Genomic DNA, 13,864 nt, shown 5'->3' with positions numbered 1-13,864 from the left:
CGAGAGAGAGAGAGAGCGAGGGAGCATCCATTTGCTGGTTCACTCCCCCAAATGGTTACAACAACCAGGGTTGGGCCAGGCTGAAGCCAGGAGCCCAGAACTCCATCTAGGTGTTGCCACGTGGGTGGCAGGGGCCCAAGTATGTGGGCCCTCATCCTCTGCATTCCCAGGTGCATTAGCAGGGAGCTGGATGAGAAACAGCAGCTGGGTCCCAAACTGACCCCCAAATATGGGATGCTGGATTACAGGTGGCAGCCTAATCCGCCATGCCATGATGCTGGCTCCCTCCCCTCCTTTAAATATTTTTTTTTCTCTTTGTTCAAAATATTTGACAGACAGTAGTGACATGTAGACTTGGGAAGACCACCTCTGAAATGGCCCTGGTCTCAGTAAAGATGGAGCTATAGCAATACGAATATTCAAATTATGCTACCTTTTATTTCCAACCCAGATCTACACATTTTAAGCCACTCCCATTCCCCTTTAACAAGGTCTCTGTGCCTAGGAAGTTCTGGTACTTTCCTCCATCTCCCCCTTGCACAGGTCGTCTAGGAAAGGGGCCACTCCCACGTCTATTGCTGGTGGCTTCCGTGGGCACCTGCTCTCACTGGGCTCTGCAGTTTTCCCATGTGCTCTGTTGGGCTGAGCTTGTTGTTACAGGGTCCCCTTCACGCCTGCAGGATGTGGAGCTGTAGTGAGATCGTGCGGTGCAGTAGGGGAGACACAGTCTCTCCCAGGGGTGTGCTGGAGCTGGCTCCTACCAGTTTTTGGAAGCCAACAGTGTGCATCTCTTCCCAACTCCAAGGTCAAAGACGTTGTGGTGGCAGCTTGCACTTGGCTTTATCGAATGCCAGTGGGAATATTTACACCGTGGCAAGTGGCAAATGCTCCGTATCAACCTTCTGTGTCCCTCAGGTAGCTGGGAAGCATTTACACCTCTTGTCCCTTCCACGGGGCACTTTGTGTCCTGGGTATCGAGGCAGTGCCTGGAGTCGTCTTCAACGGCAGTGCTCAATTCAGACTCTCAGACTTTGTTCAGAGATGGGCAAGCTGACCTACTGTTGTCTCTTCACTCTTTTTCTCTCATTCTTGCCCCTGCCAGACAACCTGTAGCTTTTTCTGCCTGCTGCCAAAATGCTCCCTGCTCCAAATAAAATACAGACACAACAGTAAACAATGGCACAGATGCGTGTTAACCCATTGAAATAGACACACGGTGGAGGGGAAATACTTTTCCAAACGCCACCTTGGCACCTCAGCCCCAACACCTAGTGAGACGTGTACATTTGTGGCTTGTTTTTCTCAACATCAAAGATGATGCCTATGGCACTTTGGGGGCAGAAAGGCCGCGGGATCCCATCCTTGAAGCTTAGGCTCCTGTTCTGACTCCTTCACTAACTCGCTGGGTTCCCCTGGCTGCATTAGTCAACAATTGGCCAACTGGCCAGCTACTGCATAGGTGTGTGTGTTGGGCAAGAGTGGGCCAGCTGCCTTACTGTGTGCCCTTGGGTCTACCAGAACCACTGTGTGCTCTCAGGTGTATTACTTGGGTCCCTAGGGTGCCCTTGGATGAACGAGAGTAGTCTAACTGTTCCAGAAGCTGCCAGTCTTCATTGGCTCAAGTCCTGTGTTTATTTCTTATGCACACAGCTGCCCATCCAATGGCTTGGAGACCCCTGGGAGGATTGGGTGGCCAATGATTTTATGAGCCTGCAGGGTAGTGGTGACTGTTACCAGCTTCTTCAACGCTCCGTTGGCCAGAGTTTGGTCAATGGCCACTCTACAAGGAAGTGGTATGAAGAAAGAAGTGACTGTTGGGCACCTGCCTCTTTGCCACGTGGGAGAAGTTCACTGCTCTCTGTATACCAGGTCCGGTGGCCCAGGCACAGCAGCTTTGACCTGTATCTACGAGGTTCCTTCTCACTGTAAGGGTTTGTGCGTCCCTTGTTTCATTATTGCCAGATGAAATAAGCGGCATTTTCAAAGCAGATTGGGTTTGCTTCTCATTCTTGCCTTGGCTCCCCAATGGCTAAGCCAGGCCTCCACCGATTAGTCAGCTCCAAATGCTAATCAGAGAATTAGGGCCCCATCATCATCATCTCTCTCGAAACAATGTCCAGACCCATCTCTCTCCTCTGCAGTCTTCGGAGAGACCAGATCTGAACTCACTGCATCAAGGCCAAATGTCAATCATAAGAAGAAATCTATATGAAATTTTAATTGCAAGATGTTCGGTGCAAATTTAATGAGTGGAATAAGAGATCTGAGAATTCCCGCGTTCTCGGCTCATGCATAATGTTGACTTAAATTGGCTCTCTGGAGGAGGAGGGAATTGCATTTTTAGAATTTACACACCGAGAGAGCAAATGGCATGGACCCTGAAGGTTAAGGTCATAAATCAGAATCATTTAACTGGCTTTGAGTGATTGCTCTGGACCGTGATGGCGAGCAGTGCTGGCGGCAGCCACAGGCGATTACTCTGCCTCCGATTCTTGAAATGCTACTCAATATTCATAAATCAGTGGTCATTAATCCCCCAAATAGTACCTGTCGGCTTTCTAAATAAATTTCCCACCTGCTAATGGAGATTGAAGGAGGCTGATGGGCAACAGATCAGAATTGCAACAAATGCGTGCATCCCTCTGGTGGACATGGAAACATGTCTTTTTGGAACGTGAAGTCACTTCTGGGTAAAGAGTGTCCCGGTGGAGACTGTCCTTGGCCAGAGAGAGATCACTGAAGCTGCTTTTCTCCAGCACCTGTCATTTCTGTAGACAGCCGCCTTGATGTTCATGTCTCAATCTCCGAAAATTTCGCTTGGGACCAAACCAAATGCGTTCAGAGCTGCTGTTCACTTGTTTGCTCAGCCCCTGTTTACCCCCAGTAATTGGACAAGAAGTGCACAGCGCAGCAAAAAGGCCATGGCATTTATCGGATGGCACGGGCATGAGCTGGGGAAAGAAATTGTAATCGGGGCGTCAGTCACTGGGGTAACAAATTTGGGAAGAAATAGAGAAATGGAAATGAGCATGAACTCCTAGGGGATGGGCACCTGGAAAGTGGTTTCATTACTGCTGCTACTTCAAGTCCACGTTCATCTTCAATCTGCCGGTTTCTGGGTCAGATTCATCAATTACAAATTGTGGTGACCAGATTTCCGGGTAAGGTGGTCTGTTGACTAATGGGCACCGCTCTGTCTTGTTGCACTTTAAATCTGGCAGCAAATGAGATTTTTGTGCTTGGGTGTGTGTGGAAGGCACGCTGGACAGTCGCCTGGTCTTCTGCCTGGTTTCACCTTGACAAAAAAAAAAAAAAAAAATGGAGCCAAGGAAAGGAAGTTGGGAATAGATGCTGTTTTCAAGTGAAATTGATCCAAATAATAGCATAGCCACTTTTCATCTTAAATGTATTTGTCCAAGGAGAACGTAAACATTTTAGCTGCAACGCAACCTCTCTCCTCTTCCTTTAGTTGAAGACACAGAGGGTTGGAGGGGGTTTTCTCCAGGTTGACCAGCCCAGAACTGAAATGCAGACTCCTTGCCGGGAAGGAGTGCAACAGGTGACAATCGCATTCCACAGGGGAGTTGACATGGAACCCGCGACGCACAAAAGCAAATGTGGCAATGGATACGGAGTGTGTTGAATAGGCCCGTGTCTTTTAACTCTCCATTCACCCTGGGCACAAATTCTCACATCTATGAACTGATTCCTAAGAAAGGAGCTGACACAGAAAAAGGTCTCCAAAGCCTTTTTTTAAATTAAAAAAAAATTTTTTTTAAATTTTTTGACAGACAGAGTGGACAGTGAGAGAGAGAGAGAGACAGAGAGAAAGGTCTTCCTTTGCCGTTGGTTCACCCTCCAATGGCCGCTGCGGCTGGTGCACCGCGCTGATCTGATGGCAGGAGCCAGGTACTTATCCTGGTCTCCCATGGGGTGCAGGGCCCAAGCACCTGGGCCATCCTCCACTGCCCTCCTGGGCCACAGCAGAGAGCTGGCCTGGAAGAGGGGCAACCAGGATGGAATCTGGCGCCCCGACTGGGACTAGAACCCGGAGTGCCGGCGCCGCTAGGCGGAGGATTAGCTATTGAGCCGCGGCGCCGGCCCCCAAAGCCTTTCTAAAATTACTTTGGAAGCCTAAAGCTGGGGGATGTGTAAGGAAGCCACGGAGCACCTGCTCATGAGTCACTCAGGACCTGCGTGCAGTAGTGCTTTGTGGGGAACCAATGGCAACCCAAGGGAAATGCTTAAGGTGAGTCTAAACAGCCTACCCACCAGGTCTCCATACCTCTGCAAAAGATGCCTGGCTCAGCACCTGGGAGCAAATTTATCAGAAGCAATGATTTCCTCTGAAGAAAATCCAAGGGTGAACCTGATGGAAATGCTTGGGAAAAAAGTGGTTCCCACCCAACTTCATGATTTCCCAAGGCCACCATAGGAAGAGCTCGCCTTGGAAGTGAAAAGATTTTTTTTTTTTGACAGGCAGAGTGGACAGTGAGAGAGAGAGACAGAGAGAAAGGTCTTCCTTTACTGTTGGTTCACCCCCAATGGCTGCTACGGCCGGCTCAGTGTGCTGATCCGATGGCAGGAGCCAGGTGCTTCTCCTGGTCTCCCATGGGGTGCAGGGCCCAAGTACTTGGGCCATCCTCCACTGCACTCCCTGGCCACAGCAGAGAGCTGGCCTGGAAGAGGGGCAACCGGGACAGAATCTGGAGCCCCGACCAGGACTAGAACCCGGTGTGCCGGCACCGCAAGGCGGAGGATTAGCCTAGTGAGCCGTGGCACCAGCTGGAAGTGAAAAGATTTTTGTTGAGCATCCGGAAACATCTATTTTGCCAAGTATTGTCCACGAGCAAAGGAATTTAGCACCAGCAGGGTAGTGTATCTAGAAGAGGGGGAATGGAAAGAGAGAATTGCCCACCACCCTAAAAAAGCAAGTGAGTGTTGGAATGTGCTTTGGTTGAGTGCGTCTTCTCTGAGGGGAAGCATCTTCAGTACTTGCCTGAACCTGCCACGGGCGCTTCAGGTCCCACAGGTTGGAGTTCTGAGCCATTAGAGACCACAGAGACTTTCTCCCCCTCGGTGACCCTGCGTTCCTCCTTGTCCCCTAACTCCAACCCTGCCTCCTTCAAGTTCCGTCACTAATGTGTTTGCCTCTCTCCCCTTGCTCACGCGGCTCCAGCCTTGGGGAATGCCCTGCCTTGATCCTGGCCTGCTGGGGAACTCCTCTTTTCTCGCCAGAGCCCTACCCATAAAGCTCCTTCTCCATGATGCTTTTGCTCACCACTTCTAGGAACAGTGAGTATTTCTCTCTGCATTCCCACAGCTGTCTTACTGACTCTTCCTCACAATGGTTAGCCATATTGTGTTGTTTGTATGACTGTTCCCTCCACTGGGCGAGGAGGCTCAAAGTCTTAGGAACCATATAGTCCTATGTGGGGAAGAGTTGGTTCACCCTTCAATGGCTGCCGTGGCTGGCGCACTGCGCTGATCCGAAGCCAGGAGCCAGGTGCTTCTCCTGGTCTCCCATGGGGTGCAGGGCCCAAGCACTTGGGCCATCCTCCACTGCACTCCCTGGCCACAGAAGAGAGCTGGCCTAGAAGAGGGGCAACCAGGACAGAATCCGGCACCCCGACCGGGACTAGAACCCGGTGTGCCGGCACCGCAAGACGGAGGATTAGCCTATTGAACCGCGGCGCTGGCATGCAGTATGTTTTGTGAGCATCTTGATTCTATAAGCCTGGTGTGTTTATTGCAGAAATTTCAGAAATCCAGACAAGTAGGGAATGAAATGAAGATACCTGTAATTCTGGTGCCCACCATAGCCACGGAGAGCACTGGGCTACATGCTGTGTCAGTCTGGGTCTGAGCATAGGAACAGTGACATGCAGAGTTCTTTTTTTATGACAATTCTTAAAACAGATTTATCTCATTTATTTGAAAGACAGAGAGAGAGAGAGAGAGAGAGAGAGAGATTCTTTAAAACATACCATTCATAGGTTGGCACTGTGGTGCTACCTGCAGTGCCAGCATCCATTATGGGTGCCAGTTCGAGACCCGGCTGCTCCACTTCCCATCCAGCTCTCTGCTAAGGCCTGGGAAAGCAATGAAAGATGGCCCAAGTCCTTGGGCCCCTGAACCTATGTAGGAGACCTGCAAGAATCTCCTGGCTCCTGGTTTCAGACTGGCTCAGCTCCAGCTGTTGCGGCCAACTGGGGAGTGAACCATCAGATGGAAGATATCTTTCTCTCCCTCTCTGCCTCTCTGTAACTCTGCCTTTCAAATAAATCAGTAAATATTTAAAAAAAAATAAAAATAGTCTTGGGATAACTTGGTTGACCTTGGGGCCCCCAGGACCACGGTCACAGCAGATCCAAGGAAGGAATCGAGAGCTTCCTTTCTGTAGGGTCGTGTAAGACCTTACCATGAGGTCTGGTGTCAACAAGACACGGTGACCTAGCACGCTTTTCCTCATGGGAAGCCAAGGTTACAGTGAGGAAATCCATAGGGTGTCTGTTGCCATTAGTTCATCAGCAGTGGAATAAGATCATGATTTTTTTTTAAAGATTTATTTATTTGAAAGGCAATGCAATAGACAGAGACAGAGACACAAGGAGACAGAAAGAGAAAGAGAGAGAGAGGGAGAGACAGAGAATCATTCATTGTGGGTTCACTCCCCAACTGGCTGCAATGGCCAGGGCTGGGTCAGGCAGAAGCCAGGAGCCAGGAACTCCATCTGGGTCTCCCCTGTGGGTGGCAGGGGCCCAAGCACTTGGACCATACATATTCTTCTGCTGCTTTCCCAGGCGCATTAGCAGCAGCGAGTTGGATCAGAAGTGGAGCAGTGGGGACTCGAACTGGCGCCCATATGGGGTGCTGGTGTTGCTAGTGGTGGCCTAACCCACTGCACCACAGTACCAGCCCCCAGAATTCAGAATACAAATGGCCTGCTGTACACAGGACCCCAAAGGGGAGGTGTGTGGCTCACACAGCAGGCAGGAACTTGTGGGGGATAAGCTGAAGTCCCTGGCTTTTGCTGGGGATGGTGGGTGTCTGGGTGGGCAGAGACCAGAAGTCTGCTACCTTCCCACTCATTTGCAAAAAGAACACATGGCAAAGCTTTGGGCTTGTATTTGGGATTGATCTGACATTGACTTTCTGGTTTTTAGCTCTGTTGCATAAACACCGCGTTGAATCGATGCTGTTGCCTGCAGCGATGGTATTTTCTGAGACGAGTAACGTGTTAACAGACAGGTTTTATCCTGTGCAAGATGCCTTCTGATCCTCGGAAAGACTCTACCATTCTGGGAAAGAAACAAAAAGATTACGGGGACAAAGCCCCACTTCCCACAAGTCCTGTTACCTTCGGTATTTTATTTTTCAAAGATTTATTTATTTGAAAGGCAGAGATACACAGAGAGAGGGAGAGACACAGAGAGAGGTCTTCCATCCACTGGTTCACTCTCCAGATGGCTGCAATAGCCAGAGCTGCGACGAACCGAAGCCAGGAGCCAGGAGCTTCTTCCGAGCCTCCCACATGGGTGCAGGGGCCCAAGCACTTGGGTCCTCTTCCTCTACTTTCCCAGGCCATAGCAGAGAGTTGGATAGGAAGTGAAGCAGCTGGGACTTGAACCAGCGCCCCTATGGGATGCCGGCACCGCAGGCAGAGGCTTAACCTACTATGCCACAGTGCTGGCCCCACCCTTCCTGTATTTCAAAAGGCCCTTGGCTTCGTTCATTGCAATGCCCCGGAACCCCGTGTTTCCATTCGCCTGGCCAGGGCTCCCCGTGGCAGCCTCAGGAAGTCACAGATTCCCGGCACGAGAAGGCACTGGGTCCCGCAGCTCCCATCCTCACTGCCCAGGGTGAGTCGGCCTTTTCGATGCCATCTGGAAGACAGGGGTGTCACTTCATTTCCTGAATCGCTTCTCTTTAGTATTGTGGCCACTGGACTCTGGGCTATGCGTTTTTTTAAAAAAAGATTATGTATTTATTTGAAAGGCAAAGAGAGAGAGAGAGAGAGAGAGAGAGAGAGAATGAGAGAGAGAGAGTAGGTGAGAGAGAGAGAGAGAGAGATCGTTCATCCACTGGTTCACTCCCCAAATGGCCACAGTAGCCAGGGTTGGGCCAGGCCAAAGCCAGGAGCCTGGGACTCCATCCAGGTCTCGCACATGGGTGGCAGAGGCCCACGGACTTGTGCCTTCTGCTGCTTCCCAGGCATGCAAACAGAATGCTGGATTGGAAGTAGAGCAGTCTGGCCTTGAACAGGTGCTCACCTGGGATGCTGGCGTTGCAGGTGGTGGCTTAACCTGTTGTGCTACAACTCGGGTCCTGAGGTTATCAATTCTTATAGCTGGGATGATCGGCTCCTTAGGCTCTGGGGGGCCTTGGCATGGCTAAGCTTCTCTGCCATTTTCCTTTAAATTCCTTCCTTCATTCCATCAGTGTATACGGATCACTCACCATGTAAATGGTACCACACAAGACATGGGAAACTAAGCAGGGAAGAAGGCATTGTTGACCACGAGGGAGGGGAGGGGAGGGGGAGAGAGAGGCATGGAACCATTTATTGTACAACTAGTGGTTTGACTCCTGGGCAGCAAAGGAAACCCCCAGAAGATTGGCTATAGTGGTTTGCTAGCTCAGACTCTTAGAGTAGGGCAATCCCTTGGAATGTTTTGTGGCTTCTCTAAGATTCAATGTCTTCACCCATAAAGGAGTTTGTCCAGTATTTACTGCGAAGGCCAGCTTGGGCACTGGCTGAAAGCTGAGAGAATCTTTGTTGGGCACAGTGAGTGAGCTGGTGCTTAATAAATGTGAGAGATTATTAAAAGTCGGGGAGGTGGGAACAACACAGCTGAATGGAGTGTGAGCAAGTGACCCAAGCCAGATGCCAGGACTCCGGGTCTACCAGCCCTTCCTAAGTGCGGGGCTCTGGGCTCGGCTTCGTGCAACTGTGGTGTGTGTTGGGGGTGCTCCTCTCATCCCCACTTGTATGTTCAAGACCTTTGAGGGTTTCTGAGACAACCCCAGGGAGGGGTAGGGTACTTGCTAGATGGGGACCCTGCTGCCTGCCTGCATCTCTTGTTGCTTCAAGAACGGAGCTTGTTTAGCCCGTTCAAGAACTGGCTGTTTAGCCCCAGTCCATTGCCTGCTGCCTCCCAGGGTACAGGTTCAGGAAGCTGGATCAGATGCAGAGTAGCCGGGACTGGAGCCAGGCACGCCCACTCTGGGACACGGGCGCCCCAAGCTGCCACTTCATGGCTGTACCCAGTGCCGGCCTCGCCCGACACTCTTGTCACAGTCTCTCCCCATGAGTCTCGAGCCTCAGACTGTGTGTGGCCAGCCTCCTCCACATGCTGAGTCGGATGGGAGATGATACGGCGAGGGAGAAAATCAGAGCTCTCGTGGCGAGACGCGACTCAGAACATGAGCTCCGGGTGTGTGAAGCTGTCACGTGGCGCTGGCAGGTGTTCCACAAACAAAGGCAAAGCCAGGGAGCAGGGGTACCCTCTGGTCTATTGATTTGCTATGACCCATTCCTACCTTTGCTTGAAATTTCACCTTGAACTTCAAGAAGGCAGGCAGGGGCCAGTGTCGTGGCACAGCGCATTAAGCTACCACTTGCAGTGACCCCATCCCATATGGCACTGGTTCGAGTCCCGGCTGCTCCACTTCCAATTCAGCTCCCTGCTAATGCACCTGGGAAAGCAACAGAAGATGACCCAAGTACCTGGACATCCACGTGGGAGACCCACATGGAGTTCTTGGCTCCTGGCTTTGGCCTGGGCCAGATCTGGCCATTGAAGGCATTTGAGGAGTGAACCAGCAGATTCTGTCTGTCTATTTGTCTCTCTCACTCTGCCTTTGAAATAAATAAGTAAATCTTAAGAAAGAAAAGAGAGGCATTATGATGGCTGCAGTAGCAAAAGACCCAAGCCTTGTTTAACTGCTGATTTGTTTTTTAAAGATTTATTTTATTTGTTTCAAAGACAGAGTTACAGAGACAGAGGTCTTCCATCCACTGGTTCACTCCCCAGATGGCTGCAATGGCTGGAGCTGCGCCTATCTGAAGCTAGGAGCCAGGAGTTTCTTCTGGGTCTCCCACAGGGGTGCAGGGACCCAAGGACTTGGGCCATCTTATACTGCTTTCCCAGGCCATAGCAGAGAGCTGGATGGGAAGTGGAGCAGCTGGGACTAGAACCAGTGCCCATATGGGATACCAGTGCTTCAGGCCAGGGCTTTAACCCACTGCACAACAGCGCTGGCCCCCAACTGCTGATTCTTTTTTTTTCTTTTGACAGGCAGAGTGGACAGTGAGAGAGACAGAGAGAAAGGTCTTCCTTTTCCGTTGGTTCACCCTCCAATGGCTGCCATGGCCGGCGCATCACGCTGATCCGAAGGCAGGAGCCAGGTGCTTCCTCCTGGTCTCCCATGCGGGTGCAGGGCCCAAGCACTTGGGCCATCCTCCACTGCACTCCCTGGCCACAGCAGAGAGCTGGCCTGGAAGAGGGGCAACCGGGACAGAATCCTGCGCCCCGACCGGGACTAGAACCAGGTGTGCCGGCGCCGCAAGGTGGAGGATTAGCCTAGTGAGCCGTGGCGCCGGCCCAACTGCTGATTCTTGTGTGAGTTTGACCGAGTCACCTAACCTTCAGGGACCAGCCCCCCTGACTTTGCAAGCTGAGTTGATTGGGCCCCAGGGCCTCTCCAGGTGCTCACTGTCTGAGATTCTGCTACACACAGGGCTCAAGTCCTTGTCTGCGGTTGGTGAGAACTGCAGCTCCTTATAGGGGGAAGATGGAGTGTGTGCCTCTTTCTCGTGCTTAGGAGTCCTAAGATTCTGACACACAAAACTCCGAGTCTCCTTGGAAACAAACAGAAGAGGAAACTCTGGATTTTTCATTTTTTTAAGAACTCCTGCACATACTTGTGTAACTGGATCCAAATGTTGGCACTCTTTCCTAGAGGGTAGGGATTGAACAAACGAAACAAAACAAAACAAAACAATCTATGTCCCCAACTCTAGGAATCAGGACTCGTGGAAGACACACAGTATCCACATGAGCACTAGCATAACGTGTGTGCTGACTCGTACTTGGTATTCCAGGCTGCACTTGCAAAGGTTGATGGGTACGTTTGGCAAGTCTAAACTCCTCAAGTCTCAGTTTGGTCAGCGAAATAGCTCAACATGAGCTGAAATACCTCCTGGCAGCAAACGCTACAGAAGGAAGGTGCGATCGTCTTCACGCAGCTAGAGGTTTGCAAATCACTCAGATTCAGGATGATGTTCTGGCTAAATCCATGAGCCAGGGGCCGGTGCTGCGGCACAGTCAGTGAGGCCGCAGCTTGCAATGCCAGCATCCTGTTCTGTTTCTGGCCCGGCTCCCTGCTGATGCGCTTGAGAAGGCAGAAGATGGTTCAAGTGCTTGGGCCCCTGCACCCACATGGGAGACCTGGATGGAACTCCAAGCTCTTGGCTTAGTCTTATCCCAGCCCTGGCTGTTGCAGCCATTTGGGGAGTGAGTCATTAGATCTCTCTCTCTCTCTCCCTCTGTCTCTCTCTCTCTCTCCCTGTTGCTCTGCCTTTCAAACGAATAAATGGGCGAAAAAAAATGTAAATGGAAAATCACAAAAAAGATACAAAAATGGCAAACAAATGTGAAAACAGTTATTACAGCTAATTAAAGAAATAAAAATTTGAACAGCAAGATGTACTACAAAATGATAATTTTCCAAAAGACAGCACAAGTGTTGAGAGTTTGAACAAGTGCACACTGACATACACAGATTTAATAACTCAGCACCACGTCTGGAGTATGGGCTACATCAAAAGCCTTAAAATACGCTGCTTCTTCAACCCAGGAATTTCATTGTAGGAATTTATCCTGAAGGGCAACTCGGAGAGGTGGGTGCTGTGCGCAGTGGGTTAGGCTGCCACTCATGTCAACGGAGGCTGTATCGGAGTGCTTGGTTTGCTATCTGAGTACTCTGCTTCTGATCCAGCTTCCTGCTGACACAGACCCAGGGAGGTGGTGGCTCAGTCCCTTGGGTTCCTGCTAACCCACATGGGAGACCCAGATTGAATTCCTGGCTCCTGGCTTTGGCCTGGCCCAGCCCCGGCTGTTGCGGCCATTTGGGGGAGTGAACTGGTGAGTGGCAGAAACCCAGGTCCTTGAGCCATCATCTGCTGCCTCCCAAGCTCATTAGCAAGAAGCTGGATTGGAGATGGAATAGCCGGGACTTGAACTGGCTGCTCCAATACAGGTTGCAGGTTTCTCAAATAGTGGCTTAACCAGCTGAACTATGATGCCCACCCCACATTATCTTTTTTTTACTTAATTAATTTATTAGAGAGAGAGAGAGAGAGAGAGAGACCTATGTTCTAGTTCACTCCAGTAGCTCTTGTTAACGTGGGCAAGTTAGTCAATCGCTCTCATCTTCAGTTTACATACTTGCAAAATCTGCCTGAGGCTTGTGGTGCAGGTGAGATGTGTGTGAAAGCTCTTGGTCCCAGTCTCTCACTAAACACCACATCTTTCCCTTTCTCTGGCTCACTTCTTCTCCCTTATCAAATGTGCACCCAGAAGTTCTAATATTTTACAGTGAATTTCAACAGCTGCCCTTCCCCCAGATGGGTTTTACTCTAAGTCTGTGGAGGGTTTTGTGATAAAAAAATGAAAGGTTTGTCATTTCCAAGTTTCTATTTGGAGGATAATTGTAGTCTTTTTCCAACGTGCAGGAAAATTCAAGTCCACGGCTAGGAAGTTTCTCAATGTCAATTTCTCCACTCCGAAATCACATCGGATATGTGGGCTGAATCATTTGTCTCCTGCTACCATAATGATTGTGTCATAGCAGAAGTTGTGTGGACTGGAATCCGAATCAGCAACGCCACATTTGGCTCTGAGAACATTCCAGCATTTCTGCAAAGCTCTTGCTGACCCTGTGCATGGGAGGTGTATGGAAAACACTCCACTGGGTGCATTTGCATAGGTGGTGGTGTCAGGGCTGCTCGCTTCCCAGGCGTTGCAACAGAATGCTACAGGTGCCAGTCTGAGGGAGGTGTCATTAGCGGGTGTCAAAGTCAGGTGGCTTACTATCAATCTACCTTTGCAATCTCTCAATGAGTGGTAGGTATGTGTTTTGGTGCTGGGAGTGTGCCATTGCACCCTGCACCCTGTGCTGGGCCCAGGAGCTCTGGGCTGAAGACAGTAGGCTGAAATTAGACTAAATCAACAAATCCCATTGGGTATGGTTAGTAACAAAAATTAATTTGTTTGAGAAGGGGAGGGAGGAGAGAGAGATAGAGAAAGAGAAAGAGAGGCTTCCATCCACTAGTTTATTCCCCAAATGCCCACAGCAGCCAAGGCTGGGCCAGGTGTGAAGTGAGGAGCTGAGAACTCAGTCCAGCTCTCCCATGCATGTGGCAGGAACCCAGATCCTTGAGCCCTCACTTCTGTCTCCCCGGGTCTGCAGGAAGCTGGCTGGAGCCAGGAGGCAGGGCTGGGCATCAAACCCAGGTCCTCCAATACGGGGTGTAGGCATCTTCATCAGCATCTTAACCAGGAGGCTAAGTGTCCAACCTGGTTATCCTTTGTGCCACCTCCAACTCTGTCCTAGCAAACAAGATCTCTTGTTCTTGGCAAACAACTGCTTCTTGCGCTTGAAAACCGATGGGGAGAGGAACAGTCCCTGCTGTTGGAATCAGCCTCGAAGAGCAGCGGCTGATCAGCAGGAGCCTTTGGCTGGCTGCACTCTGGGATGGTGAAGGCCCTGCCTGCCCCCTCTGCCCCCCAGGGGTGACATCAGCTGCAGAGAGGGACTGCTGGGAGGGCCCTGAGAATAACGTGGCTGCCAGGAAAAC

The sequence above is a fragment of the Oryctolagus cuniculus genome, chromosome 19 (assembly GCF_051225735.1).
Source record: "Oryctolagus cuniculus isolate XC-2025 breed Fujian yellow rabbit chromosome 19, ASM5122573v1, whole genome shotgun sequence".
Taxonomy (NCBI): Eukaryota; Metazoa; Chordata; class Mammalia; order Lagomorpha; family Leporidae; genus Oryctolagus; species Oryctolagus cuniculus.
The sequence above is the reverse complement of the archived record's forward strand: the minus strand, read 5'-3'. Positions refer to the sequence as shown.